The sequence below is a fragment of the Macaca nemestrina genome, chromosome 10 (assembly GCF_043159975.1).
Source record: "Macaca nemestrina isolate mMacNem1 chromosome 10, mMacNem.hap1, whole genome shotgun sequence".
Taxonomy (NCBI): Eukaryota; Metazoa; Chordata; class Mammalia; order Primates; family Cercopithecidae; genus Macaca; species Macaca nemestrina.
The window spans coordinates 79,302,179-79,323,407 of record NC_092134.1 but is presented as its reverse complement, the minus strand read 5'-3'; the positions used below and the strand labels follow the sequence as shown (position 1 = coordinate 79,323,407).

The 21,229-nt window shown below is 48.3% G+C and overlaps 1 long non-coding RNA gene across 1 annotated transcript; it reads right to left on the bottom strand.

The window, feature by feature from the left end:
- Positions 1 to 12,516: 12,516 nt before the first annotated feature.
- Positions 12,517 to 21,217, bottom strand: LOC105474242 (uncharacterized). Its single transcript, XR_011609127.1, has 5 exons — positions 20,977 to 21,217; positions 16,509 to 16,663; positions 15,418 to 15,538; positions 13,117 to 13,184; positions 12,517 to 12,959 (listed from the first exon to the last, which is right to left on the bottom strand). It is a non-coding gene; the product is annotated as an uncharacterized lncRNA (long non-coding RNA).
- Positions 21,218 to 21,229: the final 12 nt, after the last annotated feature.

The following is a 21,229-nucleotide window of genomic DNA, read 5'->3' as shown; positions in this document are numbered from 1 at the left end:
TCGATTTGAGTGAATGGACCTGTTTCTCCACTTACAATCTGAGTAAGAGGAAGATATTCTTTGCCCTCTCACCCTGCTTCTCCAACCACATTGGGGCTTGGTGGTTGATGCTGTGAGGTCCTTTCTGCCTTATGCAACTTCACGTCCAAATCTTCTAATGGCAAAACACAACATGGTGGCCAAGTCTCAGAGTCCAGGCATCCTCCCATAGCCCATAGCCAAGTATGGGAGAAGGGTGCTTCAGGGTCTCTCACCATTCACTTTAGTCTCTAGCATTAGCCAAAATCCCACTGTCTACCCTGAATTCTTCCTGCTATTGCACAAGTCTTCTTTCATCTTACTGTATTGTCAGGGAAAATATAGCCAAGATTGTCTGCTCCTCAACCTGAAGTAAAATATAGATTCTGCCTAATTTTAGAACCGGTGTTAGCCAGGGGTGGTGGCTCATGCCTATAATCCAAGCACTTTAGGAGGCCAAGGCTGCAGGGGGTTCACCTGAGTCCAGGAGTTCAAGACCAGCTGGAGCAACATGGCAAAACTCCATCTCTACAAGAAATGCAAAAAATTAGCTGGGCATGGTGGCTCACGCCTGTAGTCCCAGCTACTCAGGAGGCTGAGGCAGAGGATCATTTGAACCTGGGAAGTGGAAGTTGCAGTGAGCCAAGATCATGCCACTGCACTCCAACCTGGGTGACAGAGTAAGATCCTGTCTCAAAATAAAAATAAAAAATAAAACTAGTGTTTCCACATCTGGAACTTTCTTTTCAAGTTTATATCACCTCTCCTTCCAAATCAGGTCTCCCCTCCTCCAGGAAGTACTCCTTGATTAAGCCAAAAATGTTTTAATTTTCACCATTTGTCCTATTACTCTGCATCCTCACAGCACTTGTAGTTTGTACTTATTACCTATCCTGTTTAAGTGTGTGTTCATCATCCTCACCATACTGCATAAACAGGCACTATTTTAAGTAGGCTTGATAGATTATCAGAAATTGACAAGAAAAAATACACACCAAGAAGAAAGTAGAAGAGGATTTTTTTCTTTTCTTTTCTTTTTGCTTTATCATAGAATTTCTTGTCTTGGTGCTTACAAGCTGTGTAGCACAATGAGAAGAGAATTTGATTTCTGCAAAACGTTTCAGGAAGCACAAAGTATCTGTAAATACCCAGGAATAATGACCATGTCTTTTATTTGTATTATTTTTCTAATTCCTCCACTCTATAGGGTTTGCCCAAAGTCCTGAATTTAAGCCCTTCAGTGTTGGTTGGCTGACTTAGCTTTGGATTGTGGTCCACTGAGATCGCCAGATCTTTTTAAGCTTTAGAGTTATGCCCTGCCATGTGGATACAGGTGGAGGAAGGACTTCTCAGTGTGACCCATGAGAGGAGTGACTCTCCTGGGCCCCAGGCCCCAGGCTGCATGTGTATGAGAGGGAGGAAGAGAAGCAAGAAAAGGAGGAGAGACAGAAGTATATACTGAGCTGGTAGTTGGGGGAAGGGTTGGCGGGTGGGAAGAAGGGAAGAGAGCAGTCTGGGCCAAGGCCAGAGGTGTCTCCCTGGGGAGTCCTCAGAGCGGGCAGCCGGACGTCGCTCCATCCTTCCCGCCTGACGGATGGGTCTGCTGCGCAGGCACAAGCTGTCGGGCCAGGCCCTGCCAAGGCAGAACAGTGGCGCTTCTGTGCGCGCTGCTCAGCTCGGCTCCGGAGGATGGGGCCCGCCCGGGAAGCCAGGGAGTGATGGAGAAAGCAGACATCCCAGAACAGGAGCAGCGGGGTCACAGAAGCACGCCTGCCTCCCGAAACAAGGGGCCACAGGATGAGGTGGGAGGGGACCGGGAATCAACGCGGGGGAGCTTCTGGGGGAACTGTTGGTCGAAAGAAGAGAGGTAGAAGGACGGGCGCTGAAGGAGCCTGGGGATGAAGAGATCGGTGATTTGACCGCAAGCCCCCTCACCTTTAAGAACAAAGCTGCCTGCATTCAGTTGCACGAGTTTTGTTTCCTCGTCAGATGCTCAGAGACCTTCCAACCTGTCACGCACCCCTTAGCCTCACCCATGTCCACCGGCATCTTCCGCGCCCTCGCCCGGGACTCGGAGCCCACCACCCTCCGCCTCCGCCTGGCCCGGCCCGCGAGCTCCCTGACGCTCCAGCTCGGAATGTGGGACCGCAGTCTCCTAGATCCGCCGCTGGCCCGGCTCCGACCCGCCCGTCAGCCGCCTCCCCCTCAGCGTTAATTAAAACTTGCGAGATGGAGAGGCTGGCGCGGGCGGCTCCGTTTTATTTGCAGCATCTTTCATGCTGCTGACGATCGTAAAGGGCTTTAATATTGAAATATGGGCCATTTTCCCAGCTCCAGCCCTCGCCGCGCGCTCCCCACACCCTCACACCCAGCCACCCAGCGCTTGATGAAAAAGCCCCTGCAAATCCATTAAGGAGAGATAATTGAAAACTCCAGGGTAATATTTAAGACCGCGTGCCGGCGCGGGGTGGAGGGCCCGACTGCGCCCGCTTTGCCCGTCAGTGCCGGTGCGTGCCAGTCCCTAGTGCTCTAGGCCCACCAAGGCCCCGCCGACGCCCAGCCAAGGCCCGCCGTCTTAGTGGTGCCTCCTCACTCCCTGCACTCAAAGGGCTGGCTCTGCGCTAACCTGGCTCTGCCAAAGACTTGCCTGGAGACCCGAGTTCCAAAAGGAGCCACAGGGCACGCTGTGTGACAGATGGATTAGGGCCAGCCTGCACAGGGGCCGAAACATCTTGTCCCACTCCTTCAGCTTCAGTTTGGTGCACCAGCATCAGGCACTGCTCAAGCTTCTGAGCATGGCATCCCCTCTGCCTGCAAGCTTTTCCCTCCAGCACTTTCTACTTGGGGAATTGCTGTTCCTCCTTCAAAACCAACCCAGTTCCACCCCAAGTAATGGTGCAGTGGGGTATGGAGCGTGGGTGGGAGTATAGACACACCCAAACTGACCCTGGTGTGACCATTGCTGCAGCTGCATAATAAGGACACTATACTGCTCTGTCTGTTTTCGTATGTTTTTAATGTTCCACAACAAACATGTTTAGAAAGCAGCTGAAGCATCTTTTATGCCTCCCTCTCCCATAAATACAGACTACCTGTTATCTTGTACATTGATGTTCCTTAGCACATCATGTTGCCATTATCTGTTTAAAGTCTTTCTGCCTACTCAGCTGTGACATCTTCACGATAAGAATCAGGTCTAATTTCACTCCTTAGCCCTTGCTCCAGGCCCAGTGCCAGGCACGTAACATGCGCTCAGCAAACGTCACTGAATAGACTGCTCTCTGGGTACCTAGAGGTCTCTAGGGCTTAAGGTTAGGATACAAGCACAGGGAAGGAGGGTAGGGCAAAGCGTGGAAGAGGGGTGGGGTCTGTGAGGCTGGGTTGGGGGTCATGTCCATCTCTCCCAGTGACTGGCTTCAGGATGTTCCCAGAACGGGAAAAGGGTGGAGGACCCTGTTCTGCACTGTGATTTAGGAATCCTTAGGCCTCTACCTGGGTCTTTTGGGGATGTTTCTCCACTCCACTCCATTTGGCTTACTCTCCCAATCAGGTCAGACACACACACACACCACCACCACCACACACCTTAAACAGGGAAAGAGTGGGAAAGAGGGAAGCAGAAGAGATTATTTGAAGACCTACTTGTGCAAAAGGCATGAGTATTTCAGGCATTTCCATGGATACCCAGCTAACTCCCTACCACAGGGCCTTTCCTACTTACCCCTGTTGCCCCAGTCTTCCCCAACACTGTGTCCAACACCCATACAGGGGTTGTATTCACAGGATGGCACTATCGAGGAAGAGGGGCTGTTCTGACTCAGCCCTGCTAACCACACATCGGCCTTGAAGCCACAGTTGCAATGATGCCCTGTCTATGGCCAAAATGAGATACAAACCATTCCAAAGTTCCATTTCCAAACAAGGACTCCTCGTTAGAACCACAAAACATCAGAGCTGGAGGCAACCAAAAAAGCATTGTGTCCCCTCTTGGTATCTACCGGGCAACTGAGACCTAGAAAGGGTCTGTGATGTGCCCCAGGTCACAAAGCCATTGGTAACTGGCTGGGTGGGGTGGCTCATGCTTGAAATCCCAGCACTTTGGGAGGCCAAGGTGGGTGGATCATTTGAGGTCGGGAGTTCAAGACCAGCCTGGCCAACATGGCAAAACCCTGTCTCTACTAAAAATACAAAAATTAGTGGGCAGTAGTGGAGCGTGCCTGTAATCCCAGCTACTCAGGAGGCTGAGGCAGGGGAATTGCTTGAGCCTGAGAGGCAGAGGTTGCAGCAAGCCAAGATCATGCCACTGCACTCCAGTCTGGGCGACAGAGTGCGACCCTGTCTCAGGAAAACAGAAAACAAAAAAAAGCCATTGGTAACAAAACCAGTGCTAGAATCCCAGCAAATTAGTGGTGGAGCTGGAATTAGAATCCCAATCTCTTGACCCACTTAAATATATACAATTGATATTCTAAGTGCTTTTCACAAATATTATCTCATTTAATTCTCTCTCCCTCTCGATAGGATCTCACTCTGTCACCCAGGCTGGAGTGCAGTGACATGATCATGGCTCACTGCAGTCTCAAGCTCCTGGGCTCAAGCAATGCTCCCACATCAGCCTCTTGAGTAGCTGGGACTGCAGGCACATGCCACCATACCTGGCTAATTTTTGTATTTTTGTAGAGACAGGGTTTCACCATGTTGCCCAGGCTGGTCTTGAACTCCTGGGCTCAAGAAATCCTCCTACCTTGGCCTCCCAGAGTGCTGGGATTACATGCATGAGCCACTGCACCTGGCCTCATTTAATTCTCACAAACCTCTGAGATAGCGTCACGATTCCCATCTACAGATGAGAAAAATGAGGATCAGGGAGAGCCATGATTTGTCGAGTGTCATACATGGGTGGAAAACAGATCCAGGATTTGAACCCCAGTTTGACCAGTTCCAATTCCAATGCCCTTTCCACTCACTTATCCAGTATCTCCCCCTACACTACACCTAGCCAAGTCAGGCCAGTTCCCCAGACACTCACCCTTCGTCCCTGGACATCTCCAGCCAGAGGTCTTTTTTCTCCTCAGCCCACCTTCCCCCACCCAAGGCAATGTTCTTTGCCCCAGATTTGGAGGTGGGGGTGTGGTAGTCCCCGCCGTGGTTCTGGGTACAGGCTTCCATGAACTGAAGCCACGCACAGCCTGGCCTCCTGTGCACAGCCCTACTCCTGTCCTCAGCCATAAATCCCCAGGTCTCAGCTCATAACCATTAGCAAGCGATTGGGCTCATCAGGACGCCTTTATGAGACTCGGGTCAAATAAATGGATTGCCGGAGGTCAGGAACAAGGGATCTCCTTGCCTTGCCTTGCTTCCGAGATGCTGCCACCACCCAGAGGTTGGCAGATTCTGTTTGACTCACAGCTGTAGGTGGAAGTGGGGGCATTGTCACAGTGGGATAAAGATGTACAGTATCCACACCCATAGAAGGAAAAGCGCTTGGAGATGCACATCCTCAGCCCACAGTCATTAGGGCTGGAGGAACACACACACAGAGGCACATATACACACTCAGACCCCCATCTCTGATCAAATCCACTCTTCAGCAACCAACCCCCCAACCCCACCCACCTCACATCCTCTGATGTCCTCACACTCCATTCCCCCTTTGAGGTGTTTCCTGAAACACTGCTTCTCAAACACCACTGTGCATACAAATGACCTGGGACCTGGTTAAAATACAGTTTCTGACTCAGCAGATCTGGAGTGGAACCTGAGCTCTGTTTTCTAACCAGCTCCCAGGTAAGGCCAGGGCTGCTTCTCCAAAGATTTTAAGCAATGGTCCTCCCACATTGGAAGGGTAGGGGTTTTCAGTGTAAAAGAGATGGGAGTGTGCAGTTTGGGAAAGCTCCTTTCCTAACCCCGTACCCCAAATACTGCAGTGCACACCCAAACTGAACTGTTTCTAGAATGCTGTTACTTCACTCTTTACACGGCTCCCTCTCAATCTTTAAACCTCAGCCCAGTGTCACTTTCTCAGAGAAACTTTCTCTGACCACCCAATTTATTTTATTTTATTGAGACAGAGTTTCTCTCTTATTGCCCAGGCTGGAGTGCAATGGCGCGATCTTGGCTCACGACAACCTCTGCCTCCCGGGTTCAAGCGATTCTCCTGCCTCAGCCTCCCAAGTAGCTGGTATTATAGACATGCGCCACCACGTCTGGCTAATTTTGTATTTTTAGTAGAGACGGGGTTTCTCCATGTTGGTCAGGCTGGTCTTGAACTCCTGACCTCAGGTGATCCACCTGCCCCAGCCTCCCAAAGTGCTGGGATTACAGGCGTGAGCCACCATGCCTAGCTGACTCCCCAATTTAAAGGGTCCCTGCTCCACCCTGTCTGTGATTACCCTCTTCACAACAGGTCTCACAATGGCATGTATGTATTTGCTAACTTGCTTACTTATTTTTTTTGTCCGTTTCACTCTCTGAAATGTATGGGCCTTGAGTTCAGAGATTATGCCTGTCCTGTTTATTCATGAATTCTTAGCCACTAGTGCCTAGCACATAGTAGATACTCAGTAAATATTGCTGGAGAGGCCAGTCACAGTGGCTCATGCCTGTAATCCCAGCACTTTGGGAGGCTGAGGCAGTCAGATCATTTGAGGTCAGGAGTTCGAGACCAGCCTGGCCAATGTGGTGAAACATCTCTACTAAAAATACAAAAATTAGCTGAGCTGGGCATGGTGGTGCATGCCTGTAATCCCAGCTACTCTGGAGGCTGAGGCAGGAGAATCACTTGAACCTGGGAGACAGAGGTTGCAGTAAGTCAAGACTGTGCCACTGCACCCCCACCTGGGTGACAAAGGGAGCCTCTGTCTCAAGAAAAAAAAAAAAAAAAAAAAAAGATTATCTTAAAGAGTATCTGAATCAGGGACAGAGGCAGTAAGTAATCTGAGAAAGTATCTTGAAGGAAGGAAAATGGGAGGAAAAGAACATTGTGTGAAGGATTTAAGAGAAGTGACTCAAGGAAAGTGGGGAGGCAAGGGTATCCAGATAAGATTGGCCCCACTTGTCCAGGGTTGATAAGACAGGGGTGAAGAAGGGTCCTGGAGGGAGAGATCCTGGGAGTAGCAGCAGATGCTGCGGGGTCTTGGAAACCATGGCAGGCACTAAGAAGACACATGGGCTTCCCTCCACCTTACGGACAAGGACCTTCATTTATTCATTCTTTCCTACACTTGACAAATTCTTACTGAGATCTTATTAGGCGCCAGGCACTGTGGTGGGTGCTGAGTGTTCAGGAATGAGCACAATGGATCTGATTCTTGCCCTCCTAGAGATTACGGTCCAGTGGGAGAGACTGACAGTAAACATATTAATATGTCACAGTTGGGCCAAGTCTACAAAGGATAGTGTATAACAGGCGTGATGGGTGGTTCCCTAGGGAGAAGTTTCCTTAGGGAGTGGCAGTCACCCAGAGTGCTGATGGGTGGAGGTCAGCCTTGCCAGCCCCCTGCCAAGCTTTCATCCTGGACATTCCTGCATTTCTCTGCACTGTCCCTTTAAGAGGAGCATCTCTTCCCTGAGCAAAGGCGGATCGGGCACACAGCCTGAGCCTGCCAAGGTTGTGGGCTATAAATCAATGCTGGCACTCCCTTGGCAGTGGGCTCTCCTCTGAGCTGCCCAGATGGCGGGCAAGCCTGGGGCTCCAGGGACAGCCAGGCACTCAGGAGGGAGGAGGCAGGGAAGGTAGGGACACAGCTGGGCCCCAGGCCCCTGATGGCAGCTGCCCACCTCTGTCTAAGGGCCCTAGGCCAGGGAAAATGCCAAAGTCCTTCTATTCTAGTCCCAGGGACCTTCTGACTCCCAAGTCAGTCTGGCCTGAGCTGTTGGGATTATTGTCCCCACCCCAGCCAGGGACCAGGGTCTCATAGGCATCCTCTGAAACCAAGGGTCTTGGATGACCTCTTGGGATCACAGTCTGCTCTAACACCCAACCTGAAAGTTCTGCCTGTGGTTTGACCTTCTTTCCTCTTGCTGTAGCCAAGGTGTCTTCTTTAACCCTGCATGAAAGATGAAAGACAATAGCTCCCCATTTAGTGGGGGCTTTGGGGATGTGGTGATATCTCCCTTCGCCTTCACTTTAAGCCTCCCAGAAAAGCAGGATAAAAAGATTCTTCAAGGTCAGCTGGAGAGATGGAACTCTGCCCTCTTGGGGGGTGCCATCCCTCTGCCACCCTCACAGGTGCTGTGACAGAGGGAACATATGTTGCTCCTACCCCAGAGGACAGAGACAACATCTTAGCAGCCACAGCCCCACAGAGCTGGGCTCAGCAGGCCTTAGCAGAACTGGAAAGGCAGCCTCTCTCCTGGGCCTGGGCCTGGGCCTGGGCCTGGCCTGTGCCTGGGTTGTGGGTGGAGGGGTGGAAGCAAAGCCTGTAGACCCCTCCCCAGAAAGCAATCGACGGGCTTGACTGCTCTCCCCACCCTCACTCCCAAACAGTAGAACAGTGGAAAATTCATGGGTTCCAGAACAAAAGAGATTTCCTGGGATGTGCTTGTCCCCAGATTTTCTGTGAGAAGTCAAAGCTTACAAGTCCTTAGAGATTCTTATCTCACACACTCATCATACAGATGAGGAAACTGAGATGCAGAGAAGTTCACTCAGGTCTTTTTCAGGTTGTTTTTACTACACCACGTTTGCCACCTGAACAGAAACCCCCAGAGCTACCACTAAGCAGGACGTATTAGACTCTAAACGTAGTAGCATAGACGGAGGTTAGATAACAAGTAGAACTTTCTCAGAATAGTAGGTCACAGAAGAAGATGAGAAGCAAAGTAAAGAAAGTGCATTCTCTAAAACAGTGGGGTGGGAGTGGGGAGGGATGGAGCCAAAGAATCACGTTAGAATTTTGCAAAAAGATAGAAATAGAGAGAACACAGTAGAAGGCGGTGGCATAGAGCCCAGAGCAAGGGCAACTGGGGTGTGGAGCTTCTGGGGTTCTTCATTCAGGACCCCTACATTTCATCTGTCCCAGGCTTCTGGGTATCACCAGCAGTTTAAATTCAGGCCTTATCTGGGCTGATTCTCTTGGCTTTCTCCTTGTTCTCCCGGGATGGCTTATCGGGCTGCCAGAGTCATTTGCCGTCTCTAATTTGTGTTTAAATTAAAGTTCCCACAAACAGAGGTTTAATGTGCTGTTACCAAGAACTCCCGGGCCCCCTGCAGCTCTGGGAAGTTGAGGGGGCTGGGGAGAAGAGGCCGGTCTGCACGCATCCCATTGAAGCTGATCCCACTGGCATTGGACCTGGAGTGGATAGCCCAACTAAGTGTCTCCATCCTTCCTGCTCCGTCCAGAATGGTGATGACAGGGGGCAGGGCAGGGCAAAGCATGCTCACAAAGGGCCTGGGACCAACATGCCTGTTCAGGGGCTCCTGGGTGGCTGTTCACCCTTTTTCAGGATGGTGAGGAGAAGGCAGGGCAGGTGGGCAATGAGAAGAGGGCAGGGGGTGGAAAATAAGGAGAGAGCAGGAGACTCCATTCTTTAACACTTGTGTATGGCGCTCACTGTGTGCCAGCACTGTTCCTGGACACCTCATAACTACAAATTCAACCTTCTCCATAACCTATAAGGCAGGTGCCATTATCATTAGCCCCATTTTTATAGATGAAGAAACAGAGGCACGCCCAGTATCACACAACTACTAAAGAGGCAGATCCAAGGAGTCAAGCCAGTGCTGTCTAACTCCAGATTCCCAGTGCTATGCTGACACTTAAGCCAAGATTTATCTGTCACCCTCCCAATCCCTTGATCACAAGGTTTCTCTTTGCCAGAGGCTTCTCTTTGCCAGAGAAACTGAGACAGAGTGAAGCTCCCATCCTGCTCCCCAGATCTTTACCTCTCTGGGCCACAGTCTTCTCAGCTGTAAAATGGGGATAAGATACTAGGAGGGGTTGAGGGTCCGGGAAGGTTTAATGAGACAGCTTGTCAGTGACCAGCACAGGGTAGGTCTCCAGCAGTGGCTGCTTCCTTCCCTGTGGTCTAACCATGAGCCTTCCTGCTGTGCCTTCCTGCACAGGCTCTTAATTCTGCTTTCAAAGGAGCTAGCGGCAGTGATCCTCGCCCCTTAATGAAAACCCTCAGGAGAGCGTTGTCCCTCATTCATTTGTCCAAATTCTCTCTCTTGCTCTGGGAAACCCTGACAAAGAGGGATAATAAAGCTGAACTGGAGCCCTGACCTGCTCTGTCCCCACCTCCTCTGCACCCAGGTAAGCCAGTCAGGGCGGCAACAGAAAATAAATGACACATTCGAAAGGGTTTCACTGAAGGGTTTAGTGATGTGACAATTTCTAAAGGCATAGACTGGATGAAGAAAACTAACAAGGTCTAGTGTGGCACCAGGACAGAAATAGCTCTACCAAAGCCCGATGCCAACTGGGGTCACGGGACACAGGAGAGAGGCCACTCAGCAAAGCTGTGACCATGGAGGAACCACAACCACCACCAGAGCTTCAGACAGGCAAAAAGGGAGGCTGGCAGGGAATGGGGGAAACAAATACCCTAACTCGTCTCTCCCTCTTCCCAGCCAGGACCTCTACTGGTGGAGAGATCAGGGGGCCCAGGTGACACAGTCTGCAGAGGTCAGCCTCCCCGGGCAGAGCAGCACAGAGAACACAGTGGGGCAAACGGAAAACCATCCCCATCCCATCCCACCCACGAGTCCCTGCTCCGATACCAAAGCCTTCTCTCTGCTGCTTTATTGCCACTTCTATCACCGCCTGCAGCCAAACAGTGACTGACAGGGAAGGAGAGTCAAGACTCCTTCTTCAACACAGATACTCCAGCTCACAAGGAAGGTGGGATCCAGGCAGAGGGCAGCTTGAGGGAAGAGGGTTGTGTCTGAAGAGCAGCTGGGCAGGGGCTGCTCACTCCCAGCGTGGAGAGACAAAGAGAAGGACCGCACTGGGGTGAGGATGTCAAACGGCGATAGCAAATGACTCTCTTGCCTCAGCATATGATACAAATCACTGTGGATCTTCCTTCCTCCTCCCCTCTCTAGATCGGGAGCCCCTGTGGGGCAGGGATTTTGTCTTGTTCATCCTCGACATCTAGCATAGTGCCTCTTAGGGGCATAATCAGAATTTATTGAATAAATAAGCAAATAGATATGTAAACGAATGAACAAACCCATTTGCAGCTCATACGCACAGCCCTGGGCCCTGGTCAGGGAGCATCGTTGAATGAATGACGTGCAGCACTCCTACAGAAGTTTTATTTCAATCAGTTCAATCATCTACCACCTCAGGTTTCCCTTCAGCCCCTCAGTCATGGGCCACACACCCCACGTTTGTCTCCAGGCTGGCCAGAGGCTGTGCTTTGATGGCACCCACTCAAATGTGCAGTGACCTCATCTGGCTCCTCCTGATGGAGGAATAAGGGGAGTAGCAAGTGACTTCCTTTCTCACAGCAGTCTTCCTGTGAGCTCTTTCTTGGGAGAAATCTTGATCCATGGCAAACCGTCTGTGGTATTCCCGGCTGTAGCCCTTGGCAGGAGATGGGAGGAGAGAATGACAGTGCCAAGGAGGCAGCTGAAGGATCGTCACCCTGGGAGCCACAGCTCTGGCTTGCTTTTTCCAATGGGCCATAAAGACTGAGGGAGGCAGGCAGAAGGGGGGCACCAGACTAACAAACTAGAGTTTCAAGTGTAGTTCCCATGCGAAGCCCACCTGGTGAAGCGGTTAGACACAGACGCTGGGGCTGGGTTCAAGATCCCTGTTCTACCACCTGCTGGCTGTACAACCTTGGGCCAGATACTTGATTATCATGCCTCAGTTTCCTCATCTTAAAAAAAATGTGAATAACAGTAACGCCTACTTCGTATGGTGGTAAAAAAGAGTAGATGAGTTAATAGTTATAAGATACAGCCAGGCCTGGTGGCATGGGTCCATAGTCCTAGCTACTCAGAAGGCTGAGGTGGAAGGATTGCTTGAACCCAAAAGTTCAAGACCAGCCTGGGTAACATAGCAAGACTGTCCCCCCCTTTTTTTTGAAACAGAGTTTCACTCTTGTTGCCCAGGCTGGAGTGCAATGGCATGATCTCAGCTCACTGCAACCTCCGCCTCCTGGGTTCAAGTGATTCTCTTGCCTCAGCTTCCGGATTCCAGGGATACACCACCACACCTGGCTAATTTTTGTATTTTGTATTTTTAGTAGAGACGGGGTTTCACCATGTTGGTCAGGCTGGTCTTGAACTCCTGACCTCAGGTGATCTGTCCGCCTCGGCCTCCCAAAGTGCTGGGATTACAGGTGTGAGCCACCACACCTGGCTGCAAGACCCCCATCTCTCTAAAAATGAAAGTTTTGAACTATTTAGGAGAGTACGTGATCCACGGTAAGCTCTACATAAATTTTGTTACATAAAATTAAGGTTCTAGTCCCAAAAACGTTTTTTCTATAATAACCTCAGCCTTGGATACCTCTCATATTTGCTGTAAGAAGTGAACAAATACGTGTGAAAATTGTCATGTGTTTATAATTTTTATTATTTGTCATCAAGATCATGTAAGAGACCTGATTTAGCAGAGGGTGAAGGGATGCCAAAGGGGCTGTCAGTCATCAACTTTGATTATCTGCCTTATTAAGGTCCCCTTCTTGTCAACATCATCAGCTCTTCGGCTTGTTCAAGTCTTTTGTTGACAATATCCAGGCCTCTCATGATCTCTCCCACACACAACGGGCCGCACAGCAAGGGCTGGAAGGAAAAAGCCTTTGAAAACAAAACGGGCCCTTCCCTTCCTTAGCCTTGAAGCAGGAATAAGCACTAGACAGCAGGCTGTGAGAGAGGACCCTGGCACCTCCACTGTGGCAGCTTTGCCTTTGGGCAGGAGGGGAAACTGATGAGCTTCCTCTGTGGTAGGGCCGCAGGAAGAGATGTTGGCATTTGTTATGAAGTGCTAGGAATAAAAACACATACATGGCCAGGCGCGGTGGCTCACTCCTGTGGTCCCAGTACTTTGGGAGGCCAGGGCGGGTGGGTCACAAGGTCAAGAGTTTGGGACCAGCCTGGCCAACATGGTGAAACCCCATCTCTACTAAAAATACAAAAATTACCCGGGCGTGCTGGCAGGCGCCTGTAATTCCAGCTACTCAGGAGGCTGAGGCAGGAGAATCACGTGAACCTGGGAGGCAAAGGTTGCAGTGAGCTGAGATCTTGCCATTGCACTCCAGCCTGGGCAACAAGAACAAAACTCCGTCCCAAAAACAAACAAACAAACAAACAAAACACACACACACACAGACTTATCCCAGTGTCCAGAGCAAATGTTCTGCCACTTACTGCTATGGATGTGATTTCAGATAGCTACTCAACCCTGAGTCTCGGTTTTTCTCACCTTCAAAATGGAAATATTGATGCCTAATTCAAAGGGTGAATGAAAATCAATGAGCTATAAAAACCCCTTGGTGTATGTCTGGTCCAATAAATGGTAGCTCTTATTAGCTAACATTTTGTAATATCTGCCCACTATCTCCTCCAAGGGATGGAGAAGTAATGCTGACTTCCAGACTAGGAAAGGTAGTGGTAGCAGAAAGTGATTTACAACTTTGACTTTTTTCACATTTTCTTTCCAGAGCACATAGTAAGTACTTGTTGGTTCATTCATTCATTCATTGAACAGTGTTTACAAGCTTGAACAACTTGCCATCATTTTGTTCACTTGTATTCATCTTACTCTCACCACTAGAACTGCACAGTCCGTGAGGGCAGAGGCAATGTCTGTTGCTAGGTGAGTGACTGGATTGAGCTCAAAGCATGTCTGCAGACTGAAATGGGTCAGGCAAGGAGATGGAAACTGGAGGCCTGGATTCTGGGCTCAGTCATACCTTCAAGAACATAACTTTCCCTTGACCCTGGAGTCTTCACAGACCTTCCTTCCACTGTGAGGCACCAGAGAATCACTTGAGACCAGACTCAGGGAACTCTTCCCTGATGGAAAGACATTCATTCATGCACTCCATGTCTCTGAAGCCCCAAGAGAGGGGTCTGAATCCCCTAGTCTGAAGAGTCAGCAAGTGTCCAACATAGTAATCATAATAAAAAGTGAGAATTGATAAAGAAGGGAGCAGCCCCACCTCAGTAACGATAGACGAAGGAAAATTCCAGCTAGTACATGTACTTAATATTAAAGAAGACATGTGCCAAGACCCTGCTTTCATGGATATTAGGTGTTCCCAAATATAAGAAACACCCATTCTTGCCCCCAGGCCTCACTGGATACTATCCAAGATGTCTAGAGAATAAGAGGAAAGGGAGAATCATAATATCCAAAAGGTGGAAACAACCCAAATGTTCATCAGTAGGTGAATGGATAAACAAAACGTGGTATATCCATATAAAGGAGTATTACTCAGCCATGAAAAGGAATGAAGTACTGATAAATGCTACAACGTGGATGAACCTTGAAAACACTATGCTCAATCAAAGATGCTAGTCACAGAAGGCCTCTTATTATATGATGCCATTTATGTGGAAGTCCAGAATAGGGAAATCTACAGAGACAGAAAGTACATTAGTGTTGTTAAGGGCAAGAAGGAATATGGGTGGATAGGGAGGTGATTGCTAAAGGTTACAAGATTTCTTTCTGAGGTGATGAAAATGTTCTAAAATTAACTATGGTGATGGTTTGACATACCTGTGAATATACTAAAACCATTGAATTGTACATTTCAAGTGGTGAATTGTATGATACATGAATTATACCTCAAGAAGGTTGTTTTTTAAAAAGACACCGTAAGGGGTAGGGGGAGGTTGAGATGAAGCAGAAAAACTGTGATCAGAAACAAAGCTCACGGGCTGTCTGTCCTGGCTGCCCTCAAGTCAAAGCCTACATTTCATACAGGCAATGTTAGGGTGACCCCCAAGCCACGGCTCGGAAAGATAAATTGACCCCCAGAAGGTATAGGGCTGGGTCCCTTCTCCCCTGACAGATCCCTTTCTGTGTTTTTTCTGGCACAAGAAACTCTGTCTTCTTATATAAATAGGAGAAATTTATGGCAGTTTTTCCTCTTCTTCTCCCTGGTGGGCTACTAGGAAAGGTCTAGGGGAGGAGGGAGCCTGAAATTCCAAAAATAAAAATGTGGGAAGACTGGAGGGGGTCGAGGAGCCTCTTTGCCTGCCTTGGCTCTGGCCCCAGCTCTCCTTTCCCTTTGCATATTTGACCATCTGGGTGATGAGGAGGGTAGAGAACTGATGCAGCCCATTCTCTCTTCAAGCCCAAAAGAGATGGGTCCCAAGGCAGATATCCGACAGGAGGGGCACAAGGGAAATCAAGGAAATGGGCTTGGCTGTCCCATGGAATTATTGGAGGAGACACAGACCACTGCCCTCCTTCCCAGATTTGGTTATTTTTGTACCTCCCTGTTTGTTGAGGCAGCCTGATACTGTGGGAAGAGAACTCGTCCTGGATTTAGAAAGATCGACAGAGAAACCAAGTGTGTGACCTTAAGCAAGTCATATCTTCTCTCTGGGTCTCACCTGTAAAAAGAGGGAGGGGACTGAATTTAATCAGGGGATTTCAAATTGATTTTGACTCTGGGGTCCTTCCTTCAAATAAAACCGTACATAGTGACCCAACATAAACACGAGTAGCCTGCTGAGCTTCTTGAAGCTTCTTGAAGAAGCTTCTTGAGCTTCTTAGGAATGGGAGTCTAGGGACCCTGTGGTGATTGGCGAGAGGCTTGTCCAAGCACAAGATGATCTCCATGGCTTTTCCAGCCCTGTCCTCAGGAGGGATTTGCCCCCACGGTGAAGAGGCTCAGCTCTGCACACCCAGTGCGCTTTAAATCCAGCTTCAGCCCCTCCTGCATGTCCCTCAGCACATAACTTACCTTCCTTAAACCCCAGTTTCCTCGTGTGTAAATTGGAATAATAGTAACACATATCTCAGAGGATTGTCACGTAGATTACATTAAATAATGTGCATAGAGTCCTTCACATGCTATCTGGCTCAATCAACATTATTACAGTTATTCTGTGATCTGATGTAATCCTTTTCTTTTCTTCTTTCTTTTTTTTTTTTTTTTTTTTTTTTTTTGAGACAGAATCTCATTTTGTAGCCCAGACTGGTGTACAGTGGCATGATCTTGGCTCACTGCAACCTCCGCCTCCTGGGTTCAAGAAATTCTCCTGTCTCAGCCTCCCCAGTAGCTGGGATTACAGGAGTGTGCTACTGTGTCCAGCTAATTTTTGTATTTTTTAGTAGAGATGGGGTTTTACCATGTTAGCCAGACTGGTCTCGAACTCCTGGCTTCAAGTGATCCGCCTGCCTCAGCCCCCAACAGTGCTGGGATTACAGGCACGAGCCATTGCACGTGACCTGATATAATCTTTTTAATTTGAAATATCTGGTGTGAGAAGGTGAATCAGAAAGGATGACAGCAAAACTGCTATAACATAAAGGCCCCAAAACACAGTAGCATATAGAAAACAGAAGTTTATTTCTCACTTAGTCTGGGAGGAAGCAGTTCCAGACAGCAGGCAGCTGGACAGTTCCACCTGGTCAGTCAGGGATGTGTGTTCCTTTCACACCTTTGCTGTGTCTTCTCTTAGGGATGTCTTTTCAGTTGCCTGGTCACACATGTCTCAGGCACATCTGCCCAGCTCATGAAAGAGAGAATACAAAGGAGAATTTACCCAATGTCGTCAGGCTTTGAGGACATGCTCGCCTCACATTCCCCTATGTCTACACCTGGCAACAAGAGCAGCTGGGAAATGTGGTGTCCAGCTGGGCGTCTCTCTACCCTCGTGCAGCAAGGAAAGAAGAGATTTTAGTGGACATGGGCAGTCTTAATCTAGGGCTCAAACCCACATCTGAGCTATCCTCTTCCTCTTTTCTTCCCAAAGGAAGGGAAATAAAGTCTACAGCGCAGAAAACAATGTGACCACCCATCCCCTATCCAGTCAGGTCCCTGCCATTCATACCAAGATCAGCAGTCTCGGGAAAGTGGCTTGGAAGCCCCCTCCAGAAAGACCACCCTTCTCTCCATCTTCTTCACATGGGTGGATGTGAGAAAAGTTTCTGTCCCCACTGCCTGCCTGCCACTCCCTCTCTCAGTTTCAGCTCATGCTCTAACCCTTTGTTCCCAGTCACCAAGAGTGACTACAAATGCCGGGAAACAGGAGGACCTGAACCAGTCATGGAAGTTGAGACTGGGACACAGAAGCCATGCTCAGGGCAGCCTAGGCATGGGTTCTGATGCCAGGAAACCCAGCTACTGCTATGTAACCTAAAGCAGGGATTAAGCTCTCAGAACTTCAATGAACTCTTTTGGAAATAGGGATAAGAAACCCACTTGTCAGGGCTGTTGTGAGCATCAAATGTGATCACGTATGTACCTAGTACATAGTATGCCCTCAATAAATGGTACCAGCAAGGCAAACCCAAGGCAAATCGAATTCATGTCCATTACTCTGACCCAACCTTTGCATAAACCCTTTTTTTCCTCCTTCCTTGCCAATGCATGGCTCCTTCCCTCTTCTTTACTTCCTATCCTCACTCCCCTACCATCTGAACCCTGGTCTGGAATCTCTTTTCTCAGGAAGTCTTCCATGACTGAAAAATTCCTGCTCGGCCACTTCCCATTCCAACACTCTGTCTTCGCCCATCTTCCATCTACCCCATGGTCCTGGCCCAAGTTTACACGTGTCCCATCCCTCCCTTCAAAAAGCATGCAGCAATGGAAGGGCTTTAAGTTTGTCATCAGGCAGATCAGAGTTCAGATGCCAACTCTGCCAAGTTCTAGCTTTAGGACTTTGTCAGATCACTTCCTCTCTTCAAATCTCTGTCTTCCCAAATCTCTGGTGAGGTCAAGTGTGTGTGAGCTGGTACATAGAGGATATTTAGTCTCCTTTGCTCTACCCAACCTCCCCCAACTCACATTCCCAGGACTAACTCTCTACCAATGGGAGTTATTACACCAAGAAAGTAATTCTACCATTACCAGCCCCACCCCAACCCCACCCAGGGAAAAAGAAGTGACTTCGAGTCTATGGGTCTTGGAGGGACCACCAACCCAAGAGCTAGAGCAGAGGAAGAATTTGGATATCCCAGCTTCCAGGGTTACAGGATCTCTCCCCAAGCCCTCATATGCAGCCCCAGTTGTAGGACTAGCTTCAGGAATAGGAGTGAAAGAGTTGAACTGATTCCAATCTTAGCCTATAAGTAGTAACTCACCTGTGCATCTATTTCTGACCTTTCTAGATCAGAAGAGCAAAAATACCAATGACAACTAATGCTTACGTAATGTTTCCTATGGGAAGGCATTGTTCCAGGCTCTTCGTACATACAACTCATTTAATCCTGACAGCAGCCTTTGAGCTAGGTACTATTAATCCCATTTTACAGACAAGGAAACTAAAGCACAAGGGGTTAAGTAACTTGCCTAGGTCATACAACTCACATAAGGCATGACCGAGATTCAAAACCAGGCCATCTAGCTCCAGAATCCATCCTGTTAACCACTCTGCCATAAAAAGAGCTAACATTTACTGGCAGTTTCTATGTGCCAAGCACTGTGGAAAACACACGACATGTATTTCTTCTAATTCAGAATAACCCCCTGAGATAAGTTCTATTATTATTATCCCTGTTTTACAGGTCAAGAAACTAAGGCAGAGAGAAAAGTTAAGCAATTTGCCCCAAGTCACACAGCTAGATATTAATAGTTTCAGAACTCCTAGCTGTTTTGCCTCAAATCCCACCTCCCCACCCCTGCCCAAAGCCCCTCCCCTTCTAGGTGGGTTGTTTAGTTCCTAGCACCAGTTCTTCACAAATCTACTTTACCCCACAGCCTACAACCCTTGTTCTCCAAAACTCCTGTTGACCTCCGTTCCTTTCCCTTCCCACTTTCTCCCTAGTCCCTCCGCTCCCCACAAAGTCCCCCAAACCATTCTGTCCCTCTCCCTCTGCTCCCCTCCCACCCTCCCCCACGACTCCTGCTGAAACAGATGAATTTCACCAAAAAAGACCATCAGACTTTCCCCAATCAGGCCCCCACTGAGCCTGATCGCACACCCCTAGGGAAGGCACCACAGTTGCTAAGCTGGAGAGCCAGAAATAAAATCCTCATTCTACTTCCCTGCCCCCTCTTCCCATCACTCATCTGGGAATCCAGGGCGAAGAAGGAAGCTAAAGTGCAGAGCATTCATTTAATATTAACAAATTGAAATGAATTCTTTTAATGCCAATTAACTTGGAGCGGCCCCTTATTAATAGTAATTTAGATTCATACTTGGGAGAAGCAGGGACGGGGGCTGGGCCAAATGTGCCCAGAATGTCAATGTGACTGGTGAACTGAGAGGGGAGGGGCGGCAGTTTTACTTCTGCCCAGTTGAGTTCTGTTTCCCTGAGAGAAATGGACAGTCACTGGAGGTTGATCTTTGGGAAACACAAATTACTCTTGTAATTTTATTTTTGTTACTTCAAGAAATCTGAATAGTTTGAAACCATGTCACACCATTTTAATAGTTTATTAAACTATTTTCACAGTAATGCTAAAAAGAAGAATTTCCTCAGAGTTGGGATTTACTCCAAACTCTCTCCTAAGCCAAACCTTACTAACCAAAGGGACAAGTCCCCAAGTCAGCTCTCTACCCTTCTTTGTGCAGAGCTAGAGCCAGAGATCAATATTGGCTTCCCCATTCCCTGCCCCTTCTACCTTAACCAAAACTAACAGGAAGAATCAACACTGTGTGGTCTCTCTGAGAAGTCTCCCCCAGGAGGTAAAAGACCCAAAGGGCTGACCCCTAAGCTAACAGCTTACCTTTAAGGAAGAAAAACAATCTGCTTGCATTTTTCTTAGAATTTAGGGGAAAAATGAGAAGTTAAAAATTCGATTTCATGTATCAGAGAGTTCTCCAGAACACAGCCGAGTGGAAAGAACTTAGTCCCAAATGAAAAAGTTGAACAGAAATTCTGCTCTCACTGGTTTTGCCGGCTTGGAGGTCAGACTGGAGGTGTCCTGAACTAGAACCAGAGCATAGGCTCTGACCCAAGAAGGACACTGTCTACTTCCCAGGCATCCCTCCTTGGCTGGGAGGAGAGCGGGGGATGAGGCCGTTGGAAGCTGAGAATTGTGGAAGCTGGGGATGGAAGTTCTGAGATGGAGGAGGCAGGCGTGTGAAGGAGGTCAGGGAAAGGCAAGTAAATCTACTAACCATTGAAGTTTATAACATAAAAACCTTAAAAATGGTTTAACATGCAAAATACTAATTTTTAAAAAGAGGTCAGGTTTTAAAGAAGGGAAAATACCTCAGATTTAAACACAATAAAAAGGAGGAAAATACACAAAACGTTTCAAGCAAATTGTTCTTCAGAAGAGGAGAGGTTGGAATTAATCAAAAGACTTTTTTACACACACACACACACACCCAGAGTTTCCCAAACAATAAATTCATTTACAAAACAAAAAGAGGAATCAACACAAAACCTCATCCACACATAGAGAAAAATAAATTGTGGTGATTCTGTAACAGCTGAAAAACTAGTGAGGGAGGAGAAAAATGAATAAACTCTAAATCTATTAGATGATATTTATAAATAGCAAAATTGGAGGTTGGAATGGAGAAAGGAGTTGAACTTATCATTAAAGAAATAACACATGTGAAAACATAAGGTATAACTCATCCCCAGAGAAAAGTAAACTCTCCATAAAGTAGCAAGTATACAAATTTATTGAAAAAGAGGAAAGTACTACTCACCCCCCCCATAAAAGTGTATTAGTTTGAATTAAAATTTTCTCCAAATCCGAGATAAGTTACACAAAAGAATACAAAAATATTTTTCTTTCAACTAAGAGGAAAAATAAAATCCGATTTAAGTTGACTAACGGGACAGGAAGGGAGGCTGTGGTTTGCAGGTGCCAGTAAACGGGATGCGGGTAGTGAAGAGTTTGAGGGGTAGAGGACAAGCTTACCTTGTTTTGGAGCCGCAGCGGCCAACAGGAGTGGGCAAAGAACCCTGCCAGTGCCTGCGTGATAGGGGAAATAAGGAATGGGGAATTCGGGTGCCCCTAGAAGAATGAGGAGGATGGAAAGACTGGGGGTGCCCATCTCCCCTCCTCTGCCCGCCTCCCTCCCTCCGGTACTCAGGCCTAGAGAGCTACTGAAAGTTACAAATTGCTTCCATTATTAGCTCATCCCGGGCGGCCTGGTCATTGGCCAGCCCCT